The 11506-nt window shown below is 38.9% G+C and overlaps 1 long non-coding RNA gene across 2 annotated transcripts; it reads left to right on the forward strand.

Moving 5' to 3' along the window:
* Positions 1 to 23: 23 nt before the first annotated feature.
* On the forward strand, positions 24 to 6058 carry LOC131369441 (uncharacterized). 2 transcript variants are annotated; one of them, XR_009207267.1, is made up of 6 exons: positions 24 to 170; positions 437 to 532; positions 5136 to 5224; positions 5318 to 5389; positions 5748 to 5804; positions 6021 to 6058. It is a non-coding gene; the product is annotated as an uncharacterized LOC131369441 (long non-coding RNA). The 2 variants fall into 2 exon arrangements; XR_009207266.1 differs by lacking the exon at positions 24 to 170 and having other exon boundaries at positions 277 to 532.
* Positions 6059 to 11506: the final 5448 nt, after the last annotated feature.

Below are 11506 nucleotides of genomic sequence, written 5' to 3' on the forward strand. Positions count from 1 at the left end.
CACACAGAGGAATTTGGACTTACACAATCATACATCCCTTTTTCTCTCTCTCTCTCTGTCTGTCTCTCTTTCCTCTTCCCTCCCTCTCTCTCTCTCTCTCTCTCACTCTTTTGGGAAAGTCACTTCTAGGAGACTGATATATGTCCTCCTGAACAGACAGTGAAGAGGAGGTAAGCCTTAATCAAATTCAGAGTAAGAATCAGCCATCACACGCTTTAGACGTCCAAGCCAAAGGAGGTGGGGGTTGGAGTGGGGGAGTGCGAGAGGGAGGTGGGGCAGGGAAGTAGAAAAACGACAGAGAGGGAAGACAGAAAGAATAAGAGGTACAGAAAGGAAGGAGTATCTACAAGCTGGGGGTTTGCTTTCTAACCGTTAGCCGTGGTGGTGTTTTTTTTTTTTGTGTGTGGAAATCAAACATTTATAAATCCTTCTTTAGAGCTGTGTCTGTACACAGTGGGGTGTTCCTGTTTGCTCTGCTGCCTCCATTTACTCATCAGGAGCGGCAGGCTAGACTCCACCAGCATCCTCCAAGGTAAGAGTTCATTTTAAAGCCCTTGTGAGGGGCAATTACACTATTTGTTCCTGCTGGAAGAAGCGATTAAGGAGTGTTTTCCAGCGAACATGCTCGCCGGGTTTCTCGTGATAATTGCTTGCTGTAATTGCTGCGTTGAATGGAACCATGCTGAGATGAACAGATTTCTGCATCGTTCCTCACGGCTTCACTTTTTCAAAGTTCAGAATCGAGCGATGGAACGCTACATGCACAACGGCTTTGGTTACACTTCACCCAGAGCTATGTTTTGTCGTATGGGTAATCATCTCCATTTTCTGATAAATGACCTTTAATAAGTGCTTCTGAATGGAATATGATAAAAAAAAAGAGAAACAGACGAAGACGATGAGTATAATCATTCCTTTTCGTTTTAGATCTATCATTTTATTAATATTAAAACTTGTTTTAAATGTAAATGGATCGTTGTATTTGCTGTTTGTCTGACTCCTCACAGGATATTCATTGATTTGTCGGTTCTGGAGTGGTTTTAAAAAGCTCGTACTCATTCTCTGCCAACTCAGTTAACCTCTTTTGGACTGTCTGGACTGTTTAAGATTCACTCCTGTACTTTAGATAACATTTTATTCTCATGATGCGATTTTGTAAATTCATTCAGATACAGAAAATACCAAAGGTCTTTATCTTCTATCTCGGGTTATATTTCAAGATCTGACTAGAAGCTGAAGTTTTGGTATGGATTCACTTCACCGAACATTTTCAACATGGTTTATTGAAGTCAAGCAGTCATAACGTATCGAGCGTTTCCTAAGAAATCAGACAAGCGCTCGATTTAAAATTAGAGGGCATCACACTGGCTTGGACGATTGCTAGAAAATCTGGAGAGAACAGCATTTTCCTTTTATTAGTCTAGAAAATAAATAAATTCCCCTTTAAATACCATTATTTATCAGTAATATGTGCACGTCCATGAGATTGATCTATTTCCGACCAAGATTTTTGAATCGCTTTCAAGGACGCTTGTCTGTTTTCACTTCACCCACAGTGCCTTAGGACTACCTGTTGATAGTGGAATGAAGGATGTTCTCATCTCTTAGCTCAATATTTGAATGAAGTATTTCTAAAGCAGTGAGAGATAGAAACAGCTTTCAGATTACTAGAGAGAGAGAGAGAGAGAGAGAGAGAGAGAGACAGGAAGCAGTGACAGGAAACGCATCGTGGAGCTCAATCGGCCTCTACACCTGGAGCTAGAGACGTCTTCAGTTTGTCAGCCTGGAGGAATCCTACCAGGTTCTTTGTAGATTCCTAGCCTGTGTTTTTACTAGATAAGATGGAAAGTAAACTTATTCAAAAACCTAGCTCTTCGAATATAGAAAGAACAGTTTCATCCAGAATCATGAATAAACCTCAGAAAGCTAGCTACCTTTCTAAAATATCTCCGAAACACCCCGATTTTTCCACTAATAGTTACTTAAGCTATAAAAATCATATTTTGAGATCAGACAGGTGGCTTCTAAATGTGCCATCAAGAGACCGTGCCTGACACTTACACCACTTCATCTGTCAGACACCCATTGCCTTCTTGTTGCCATGGCAATACCGTCTGGTGATGCAGACTGTTCAGAGAGTGCAGGAGTAACATTTGGCCGTGTTTCTTGGTTGGCTTTTGTATTGGTCGTCAACCTGACAATGATTTCGTTGGCACTTGCTGCGGCAACACAGAGACAAAATGCCAACTCTTTCTCTGTCTTGGCTGTTCGGTCAGGTCTGTATGAGGCAGTAACAGATGGATGGGTCATCGGTTTTCTGCATGCTGAAATACATACGAACCCCACCTCGAGACACTTTATTAACCTGTGGCATTCAGTTCTACTATTTAAACCATTAATTAATTCCATTTTGAGTGTTTTTTAGGGAGTGGGTGTGTGTGTGTCACAGGAACTTCCTGTTGACTTCCTGTTTTTTCCCCTGTTACACCTCTGTACTGAACGATCATGCTGTTTGAGATGAGTCTCTTTCATCATGTCTTACTACATTAAAGAAATACTACAATAACTTCATCAGTCTCAATCACAACACTACCCTTGATATGATAGTCAACTCTAATGAACTCTAGTGAACTCTGATGAAATCAGACTCCAACGCTCCTACTCAAGTTCCTGTGTAACACAATCAGCACTGCTTGACTCTGTACTGTACAGAAGAGAAATGATGTATAATCACATTATAATCCAGTGATGCCCAGATCATTTCAGGGTCAGATTTCCTTTCAGGGAGTTTTTCATTATCTATCTATCTATCTATCTATCTATCTATCTATCTATCTATCTATCTATCTATCTATCTATCTATCTATCTATCTATCTATCTATCTATCTATCTATCTATCTATCTATCTAATTCAGTTCAATTCAATTCAATTCAATTCAATTCAATTCAATTCAATTCAATTCAATTTATTTTACAATGAACATTGTCTCAAAGCAGCTTTACAAAAGAAGAAAACAGAGAAAGGGGAGGGGAAAATGAAAAATAATAATAATAAATTAATTAAAAAAAATAACTAATTAACTAGAAGTAAGAATAAATTATTAAATTCTATAATTAGACTATTTTATCCCTAATGAGCAAGCCTGTGGCAACGGTGGCAAGGAAAAACTCCCTGGGATGGAAAGGAAGAAACCTTGAGAGGAACCAGGCTCAGAAGGGAACCCATCCTCATTTGGGTGACACTAAACAGAAAATAATGTAACTGTAGCTGATTAATGTCCTTTCTACAACAGCAATCAATGACCCATGAGGAACTATTAGGTCATTGTAGTTTCTAAGGTCATTATAAACACTAGTTCTTTGCTTTCACGGGCTGACAGATGTAATGGCATATCTGTGATGGTGTGACTATCTATCTATCTATCTATCTATCTATCTATCTATCTATCTATCTATCTATCTATCTATCTATCTATCTATCTGTCTGTCTATATCTATCGATCTATATGTCTATCTATCTATCTATCTGTCTGTCTATCTATCTGTCTGTCTATCTATCTGTCTGCCTATTTGTCTGTCTATCTATCTGTCTGTCTGTCTGTGTCTGTGTGTCTTTCTACAGTATCTATCTATCTATCTATCTATCTATCTATCTATCTATCTATCTATCTATCTATCTATCTATCTATCTATCTATCTATCTATCTATCTGTCTGTCTGTCTGTCTGTCTGTCTGCCTATTTGTCTGTCTATCTATCTGTCTGTCTGTCTGTGTCTGTGTGTCTTTCTACAGTATCTATCTATCTATCTATCTATCTATCTATCTATCTATCTATCTATCTATCTATCTATCTATCTATCTATCTATCTATCTATCTATCTATCTATCTATCTATCTATCTATCAGTATGTCTGTCTGTCTATCTATCTATCTATCTATCTATCTATCTATCTATCTATCTATCTATAGATAGACATGGCATGCTCTTAATTGCTGGTACCACAAAACTCATGATTTTCCAATAATTCATCATTTTATTCCTCTAATACACCAGTAATGTCATATTTTTATTCATTCAAAAAACAAGACTTTTATCCGTTTGTAGTTACATAGATTAATGTGATGGAACATATGCAAGACAAGTTCAATTATGGCAGCTATAAATATCCGTTCCCTCTCCTGCCTCTTTTTATCATTTGATTTGATGATTTTTTTCATGCCGAGCTGCTACTATAGAAAATTCATCAGCATCTACTGAGCAGTCAGAATCGAACCGTCAGCAGCGCTGTAGTGTTTGTTGCTTTGTTTGTCTTGTAAATGTTATTACTCTTATGATTTTTGTGCCGGTGTTTGCCATCTTTGCTCTCAGGTAACTTAATACTCTTACACCAAGCTCGGTTTTAAGATACATCATCCTTCTAGTTCCTTCTTATTTCACATATTTCTTGTTTTGCTCTTCTGTGTGACTATGAATTAGGATTTATCCCTGAGATATGGGTTTTACAACCATTATTTTCAAAAAGTGTCACGATTATGCCGAAATCGGTGCTCGTCTACGTCACCCATCAGCCCTTGCATGTCACATGACCTGGTCACATGTCCTAAATATTACACACACTTGTTTTATGTTACCTCTCTAATCAGCGTCCAGGCTTCTGCAGGTTTCATTATCAAGCCTCATGGGTTTGGCTGTTTCTGAGTACACTTATTTGCTGTCTCTACATGACATGAAGTGACAAAGAGTTTTTGGACTATTTAGGCAGTATTCTTTAAAAAAAAAAAAATCAAACATCAATCATGCAATAAAACATTTCACAAATTCAGAAGAAGCTCAAGTTTCAAAACCCAGTTTATAAAATGGCGTATTGCTTCATGCAACATTAATGAAGGGTTTTATATATCCGCTACACAAATTCAGAGCTCTTGAAGTGCAATAAAAGGACAGCCAGGACATGTCTTTACCAACTTCCTCCCGGGTCACGTGGCAAATCCGGGATATGATGCAGGAGTCGATCATAACGAGTGACAATGCACATGTGAAACTCTAACTCAGCTCATCAGGCTACCCACTTTTTTACATGAATAAACACCAAATAAGGCTTTTTCTCTTCATTTCACTCCTTTTCCTTACAGAGAACCGCCTGCTGCGACATCGCAAGCATCCCGAGCCTCAACGGATTGATCTATACTTGAGAGAAGCCATGGACCAAGCAGAGAATAAAGTCAGTGCTTGAGTGCCTGAGGGTTTCATCTACAATGAATTATTAATGAAATATTTGATTAGAGTATACGTTTTGTTTTATTGTCTCTGACAGACCACTTCGCCACTGAAGCAGACGGTCAAAAATCGGTCCAAATCGACAGATGAGGTGCAGCAAGCGAAAAAGGTGCGAACTCTTGCATCGCAGACACTCCACCGAATGTTGAACATCTTGAACAACTTGAGCTTGTGAAAGTAAACAGGGTTTCATTTGTTGTGGGCCAAATTGGATATTTTTGTCATGATATTGTGTGTGTGGTCAGTGTCACCTTGTGTGTGTGTGTGTGTGTGAGAGAGTGAGTGAGAATCATTTCGACGGCTGTCCAGCACCACCTAGTGTATCATGTTAAACCTCCTTTGCTATATATGGGTGTATGTGTGTGTGTGTGTGTGTGTGTGAGAGAGAGAGAGAGAGAGAGAGCGAGAGAGAGAGTGTACAATCTCTTTAATGTTCACGCTTATTAATCTTTTGCCTCTTGCCTCAGGCCTTTCACACACCACAGAAGTCTCTTCCAGCCAAATCAGAGACGGAGAAGCTGGAGGTGAGCCACCACACGTTTATGGATTTCTGCCATATTACAGAAAATAACAATAAAAAAAATAAAAAATCACACAGACACAGATGCTGCTCTTGGCTTCTCTGTACACACGCCTTCAGCATTCTCAATCTTAGCCTGGAGCTGATTTATTCCGAGCCTTATGTCTGTCTGCTCTCGCTCTCGGTGTGCTTCGGCTCTAATGATCTGTCTGTCTTGCAGGCGGACACCGAGGAGCTCGGCGCTTCATCCGAGGAGCTCGGCGCTTCATCCGAGGAGCTAAAATAATGGCAGACTGATGTTATAGGAAACTTTACATGAAATGCATGTCGTTTACACCACCGTATCTAGTCACTGTATCCTGTCTTCTGCTTTGTATTGTTCATTAGTCAGGCAAAAGAGTAATCTATCACCATTCTGTTGCAAAACACTAAGAAGGGATTTGAAAGGCTTAAACACAGATCCTAGCCCTGGTCCAAACTCATCCTAGCCATAAACCCTGGATTTGATTTATTTATGACGATGAGAGAGTAGACAATAAGGCTGGAGCTTATCGAATGTTTCGTCTGTAACGCAAACTGCTTCAAATCTGCGCTTGTAATGATCTATAAAGCATTATGCCACAAAGTTTTGGTGGTTTGATTTGTAATCTTTTTACCCAAAATGAAAGGAAAGTGATAATGTCCGTGATGACCTGCCGAGCTGGTACACGTCACCGACGTTTATCACGTTGAGTGTTTAATGCTTGACACACCCCAAGGTCTGCTGCAAAGGCCAATTATAAAGCGTTGTTGTTTTGAGCTCATGGATTATCCCAGCACCATTTCAAGACACAAGCAGTTTGAGGCTCCTGCAGGAGGTAAGTGAAGCTGTGAAGCCTGATAGGCTGTCAAGTCACACACACACACACACACACACACACACACACTGAAAGCTCCTATCACTGGGATGTGGAAAGAAGGACAGCAGGCAACTCAGAAACCTGTGGGGATGTCAACGGTTCCTGTCAGTTCGATATTACAAAAAAAAAAGAAAGAGAAATTGAAAGCCGAGGTGTGTGAAGTGAATGAAAAAAATAATGCTTACATTCCTACTACAACTCAACTTCCTTTATAGTTAACTTCACAGAAATTCCCATTTCTCCACTAGAGACGGAAATTCCACACTTACCCCCAATTCCTACCTTTTATTCCACATTTCCTATCCCAGTGCCTACACTGGGGGGTCTGGGTATCTAGTGCAAATCAGAAACTGCTTACAACAACCAAGTTGTTCAGCCAAGAGTTTACAATCATCACACAATCACTCTTCGTGTCAGATGCAATATTTCCCCCAGTTTCCTACCAATTTTTTCAGCCACCAGCCGGCTCTCCTGTAACACAACACGGGCTTAACACAGGCTTAACACGGGCTTAACACAGGCTTAACACAGCCTTCCTCCAAGACATGTGAAGCATATTTTTAAAGTGATGGTCATTTTTCAACACAGAGCAGCCTAATACACTTGTGCTGTCAACCCTCTTCCACATAACTGAGCTTGGAGATGTCATTGATCAGAGAGAGAGAGAGAGAGAGAGAGAGAGAGAGAGAGAATATGCTACTCATCCCTCTGAGAACCCCAAAGATCTGCCAAATGCTTTGATAAATACATTTCTTCACATACTACATTAAACAGGGTCATCAGCTGCTGGGCTGTGGTCCTAATGAGCTAAATGATTGTCAGTTATTTTTCTGGACACTGCTTATCCAGAGGCTTGATACAGCTCCGCAGTGTGGTAGCTCAGTGGTAAAGGTGTTGGAGTACCAATCAGACGGTCATGAGTTCAAATCCCAGGTCTGCCAATCTACCACAGCTAGGCCTTTGAGCAATGCCCTTAAACCTCAATTGCTCTGTTGTATAAAATCTCTGGATAAGGGTGTCTGCCAAATGCCAGAAATACAAAATCTAAACACAGGTCAGGGTTTTCAGTCACTTTTGATTGAACAAATCTGGTGTGATTAGTATAAGGTTTCTAACTGAGCGTGGTTCCTCTCGATTCTTCCTCATATTATCTCAGGGAGTTTTTCCTCACCACTATCACCTCAGGCTTGCTCATTAGGGATAAATAGTAACCTTTTCATATATTTCTATACTTCTGTAAAGCTGCTTTGAGACAATGTCCATTGTTAAAAGCGCTATACAAATAAACTGAATTGAACTGAATTAATATAGAACAAAAATTTCAAGGTTTAATATCAGACTTATATTTAAATTAATATTTATATTTACATTTATATTTATCCCTAATGAGCAAGCCTGAGGTGACTGTGGCAAGGAAAAACTCCCTGAGACGACATGAGGAAGAAACCTTAAGAGGAACCTCATCCCCATTCGGGTGACACCAGAGACTGTGATTATAAATCATTATGAACATCGCAACATTTCACATGAAACAGACCAATGGATGAAGAAGTAAATTCACAAGTGATGTGTCAAATACTTTCAAACTAGTAACATGAAGCACCACTATGGAATAAACATCACTTCAAATGGTCTTTAAAGAAATTACTGCTGAAACCATTCAGTAATTTTATGTAGCTGCATTATTACAAATTTCAGTTGCAGAATTCTCCTAGAAACTTCAAAATATACATCTGTATTTGTTTACTGCTCTGCATCTGCACATCTCTGTCTTTCAATATAAACCAAAATGATGAAGTGGGCGTGGCTATATATGGGCCCACCCACCATGAAACTGGAAAACATGTAAAAGCTGGCCTGTAGAAAAAATAGACGATTCACGAATTCTATTGTATTATTATATTATATTATATTATATTATATTATATTATATTATATTATATTATATTATATTATATTATATTATATTATATTATATTATATTATATTATATTATATTATATTATATTATATTATATTATATTATAACTCAGACTAAAGCAGATGGAACATTCTGGCAATGTCCTAATCTAATCTGAGCGACTAAACAAGCTTTCTGTGATTCAAAACTACGCAAATCTGGGAACTGTTGTTTATATTCGAAAACCAATAACCAACTAATAATATTGTATTGGATGTAGGTTATTTTGGGTTTGTTACATTCCCCAAAAAATGTGTTCAAAAACAATGAGCTACAGATTTGGGATGTAATGCTGCTGCAAGTCCAAATGTTATCCTCTTCATTATAATAGCTGTTTTTCCAGAAAGTTTTTTTGTTTTTAGAAAAATAATGTTGAAGAAGAACAACAACAAAGCCCAGTGAAGATGCAAGCTAATATTTCTGTATATCTGATAATATCTGTTTTTTTAAAAAAATGAATTGAACGATGCTTCCTGTGAACACAGTGGATCGCGTGGGCTACGTGAAGCGTCGGCTGTGCGAATAAATCAGAAATGCGTGCGCACCAGTGTGAACTTGTTTCTTTCACACACAAAGACTGAGGGAAATAAAGCAAACTGTGTTTTCCAGTGCTGAAACATTTGAAATGTGTAGTCACGATGGGAATTTTGCCCACGAGCTTTGCTTTCAAACTGTACATGAAAGTAAAGCCTCATGCTTGCGTGTCATTTTGTTTTTGGGTTTTTTTTTTTTGGTTTTTTTTTTTGCACCGTCAGATCCGATTCCAGTGCACACACCTTCTCTGGCAAGCTTTCAAATAAAAAATAAATAAATAAATAAAAATTATACCCAGATTCCCTACCCACAATTTATAGCAGTTAAAACCACATAATCTTATTAGGAACACATCCCTAATAAGACAATTATTACAACCGTGCATGTCCTCGCAATATGCATGCACATGCACAAAAGAAATCGAGCTTGTCACAATCCGGGCTCATCTGAGATCATCAGCCTCACGAATCGGAGGCAGCGTGTATGAGGTCACCCTGGTGACGTATGCGTCTCCTTTCACGGGCGCCGTTCTGAGTAATGTGCTCTCTGAACTGTGCCATTTCCCAAAGAAATCAGGGGAATTTCAGCTCAATAAACCAGACAAAACAGGTGGCATATAATCCAAGTCATTATTCTAAATTATTCATTAAGGCCTGCAGAAATTCATTACCGCCAGAGATTTACTCGGTAAATTTAGCGAGTATTAGGCTGCTTGCTGGAAAAACACCAAACTCCTTTTTACAGACTTGCATTTTTTATCTAGACGTGATTACAGACGGGTAAATAAAATGAGATATGAGACACAATCTAAAGGAAAGAAGTTCATCCATCAGCCTGTTCATGTGCCGCCTGAGGATTTCATGGGAATTAAGAAATAATCGATATTCGCTTCCTGACATATGTGCACCATGCATGAGATGTAGCATCTGCACTGAATATAAAAGCTATATAAAGTAATCGACTTCACGTCTCCCAAAACGCAAGCAGCTCTCCAGACGTTTCTTTTCAAGCTTCTTGTAACCACAGACACCAGTTGAGTCAAGAAGCTTTTAATATTACAGTGGAACCTCGCCATACGAATGGCCTCCCTTATGAATTTTTTTTACGCCTTAAGAATTAAAATTGTGCAAGAAATTTGCATCGGTATACAAAGCATTTTTGGCATATGAACGAACCGAACTGAACCGAATGCTGGCTAAGTCACGCGTACGTCCGGAAGCCGTTCAAAACTTGTTAGCGTCAGAGGAAAGTTAAGTGAAGCCAACCGGAGCAAGTTTACGAATTTTATGAATTTTTTTTTTTGTCAGTGAAAGCTGTTTGGAAAGAGTCGACCCACGATACCAATGTTGCCTTCGGCATGCGTTCAAAAGCTAGGTGATTTTCCGGGTATTTTTTTGTTGACAGATTGATGGCGTGGGTGATCTGTTCTATTTTTAGCCCAAGCTTGGTGGCACGACTTCCTGTGAGGACCCTTGACATGGAATGTTTGGCTTGGGTCAGTTCTTTGTAAGCAGCCATACAGTTTACATACGCTTCGTATTGGTAATATTGCTAATATTTTTGGGTGGCTGGAACGGATTATCTGCATTTACATTACCTCTTATGGGAAAATTCATTTCGCAACACAAACCTTCACCTTAAGAACTCGCCTCCAGAACGAATTAAATTCATATGCCGAGGTTCCATTGTTTTTCAATCATATACAGCTGATACACTACACAGTAAAATGAAACATCTGTCCTTTATGACACACCAGGGAAATAATCAAATATTGACCACCTGTAGATAGTAATATCTATTGTACACACACGATGCAGCAGTGAATTAGGCATACTTCCAGGATTTTTATAAAAACAACACATGGGGAAAATAATAAGGGAAAAATGCATTTTTTGGACTAATTATCTGATTTATTATCTTAAAAATTTTCACGTATTCCTCTAAATATTATTAACGTATTATCTCAAATTTCTGAATGATTGTCTCCAAATCTCATTATCTTGACTTCTTATCTCAAAATTCTGATACATTTCAACATTGTGATCCATCCATCCATCGATCCATCCATCCATTTTCTACACCCGCTTTATTCCTAATTAGCATCATGGGGATCTGCTATTAGGCAGGGGTACATCCTGGACAGGTCACCAGTCCATCACAGGGCCACACATATAGACAGACAACCACACACACTCACACTCACTCCTATGGGCAATTTAGAATTACCAATCAACCTAATGTACATGTTTTTTGGACTGTGGGAGGAAACCGGAGTAAACCCATGCAGGTACGGGGAGAACATGCAAACTCCAC

This window comes from Hemibagrus wyckioides, linkage group LG18, assembly GCF_019097595.1.
Source record: "Hemibagrus wyckioides isolate EC202008001 linkage group LG18, SWU_Hwy_1.0, whole genome shotgun sequence".
In the NCBI taxonomy this organism is placed as follows: domain Eukaryota; kingdom Metazoa; phylum Chordata; class Actinopteri; order Siluriformes; family Bagridae; genus Hemibagrus; species Hemibagrus wyckioides.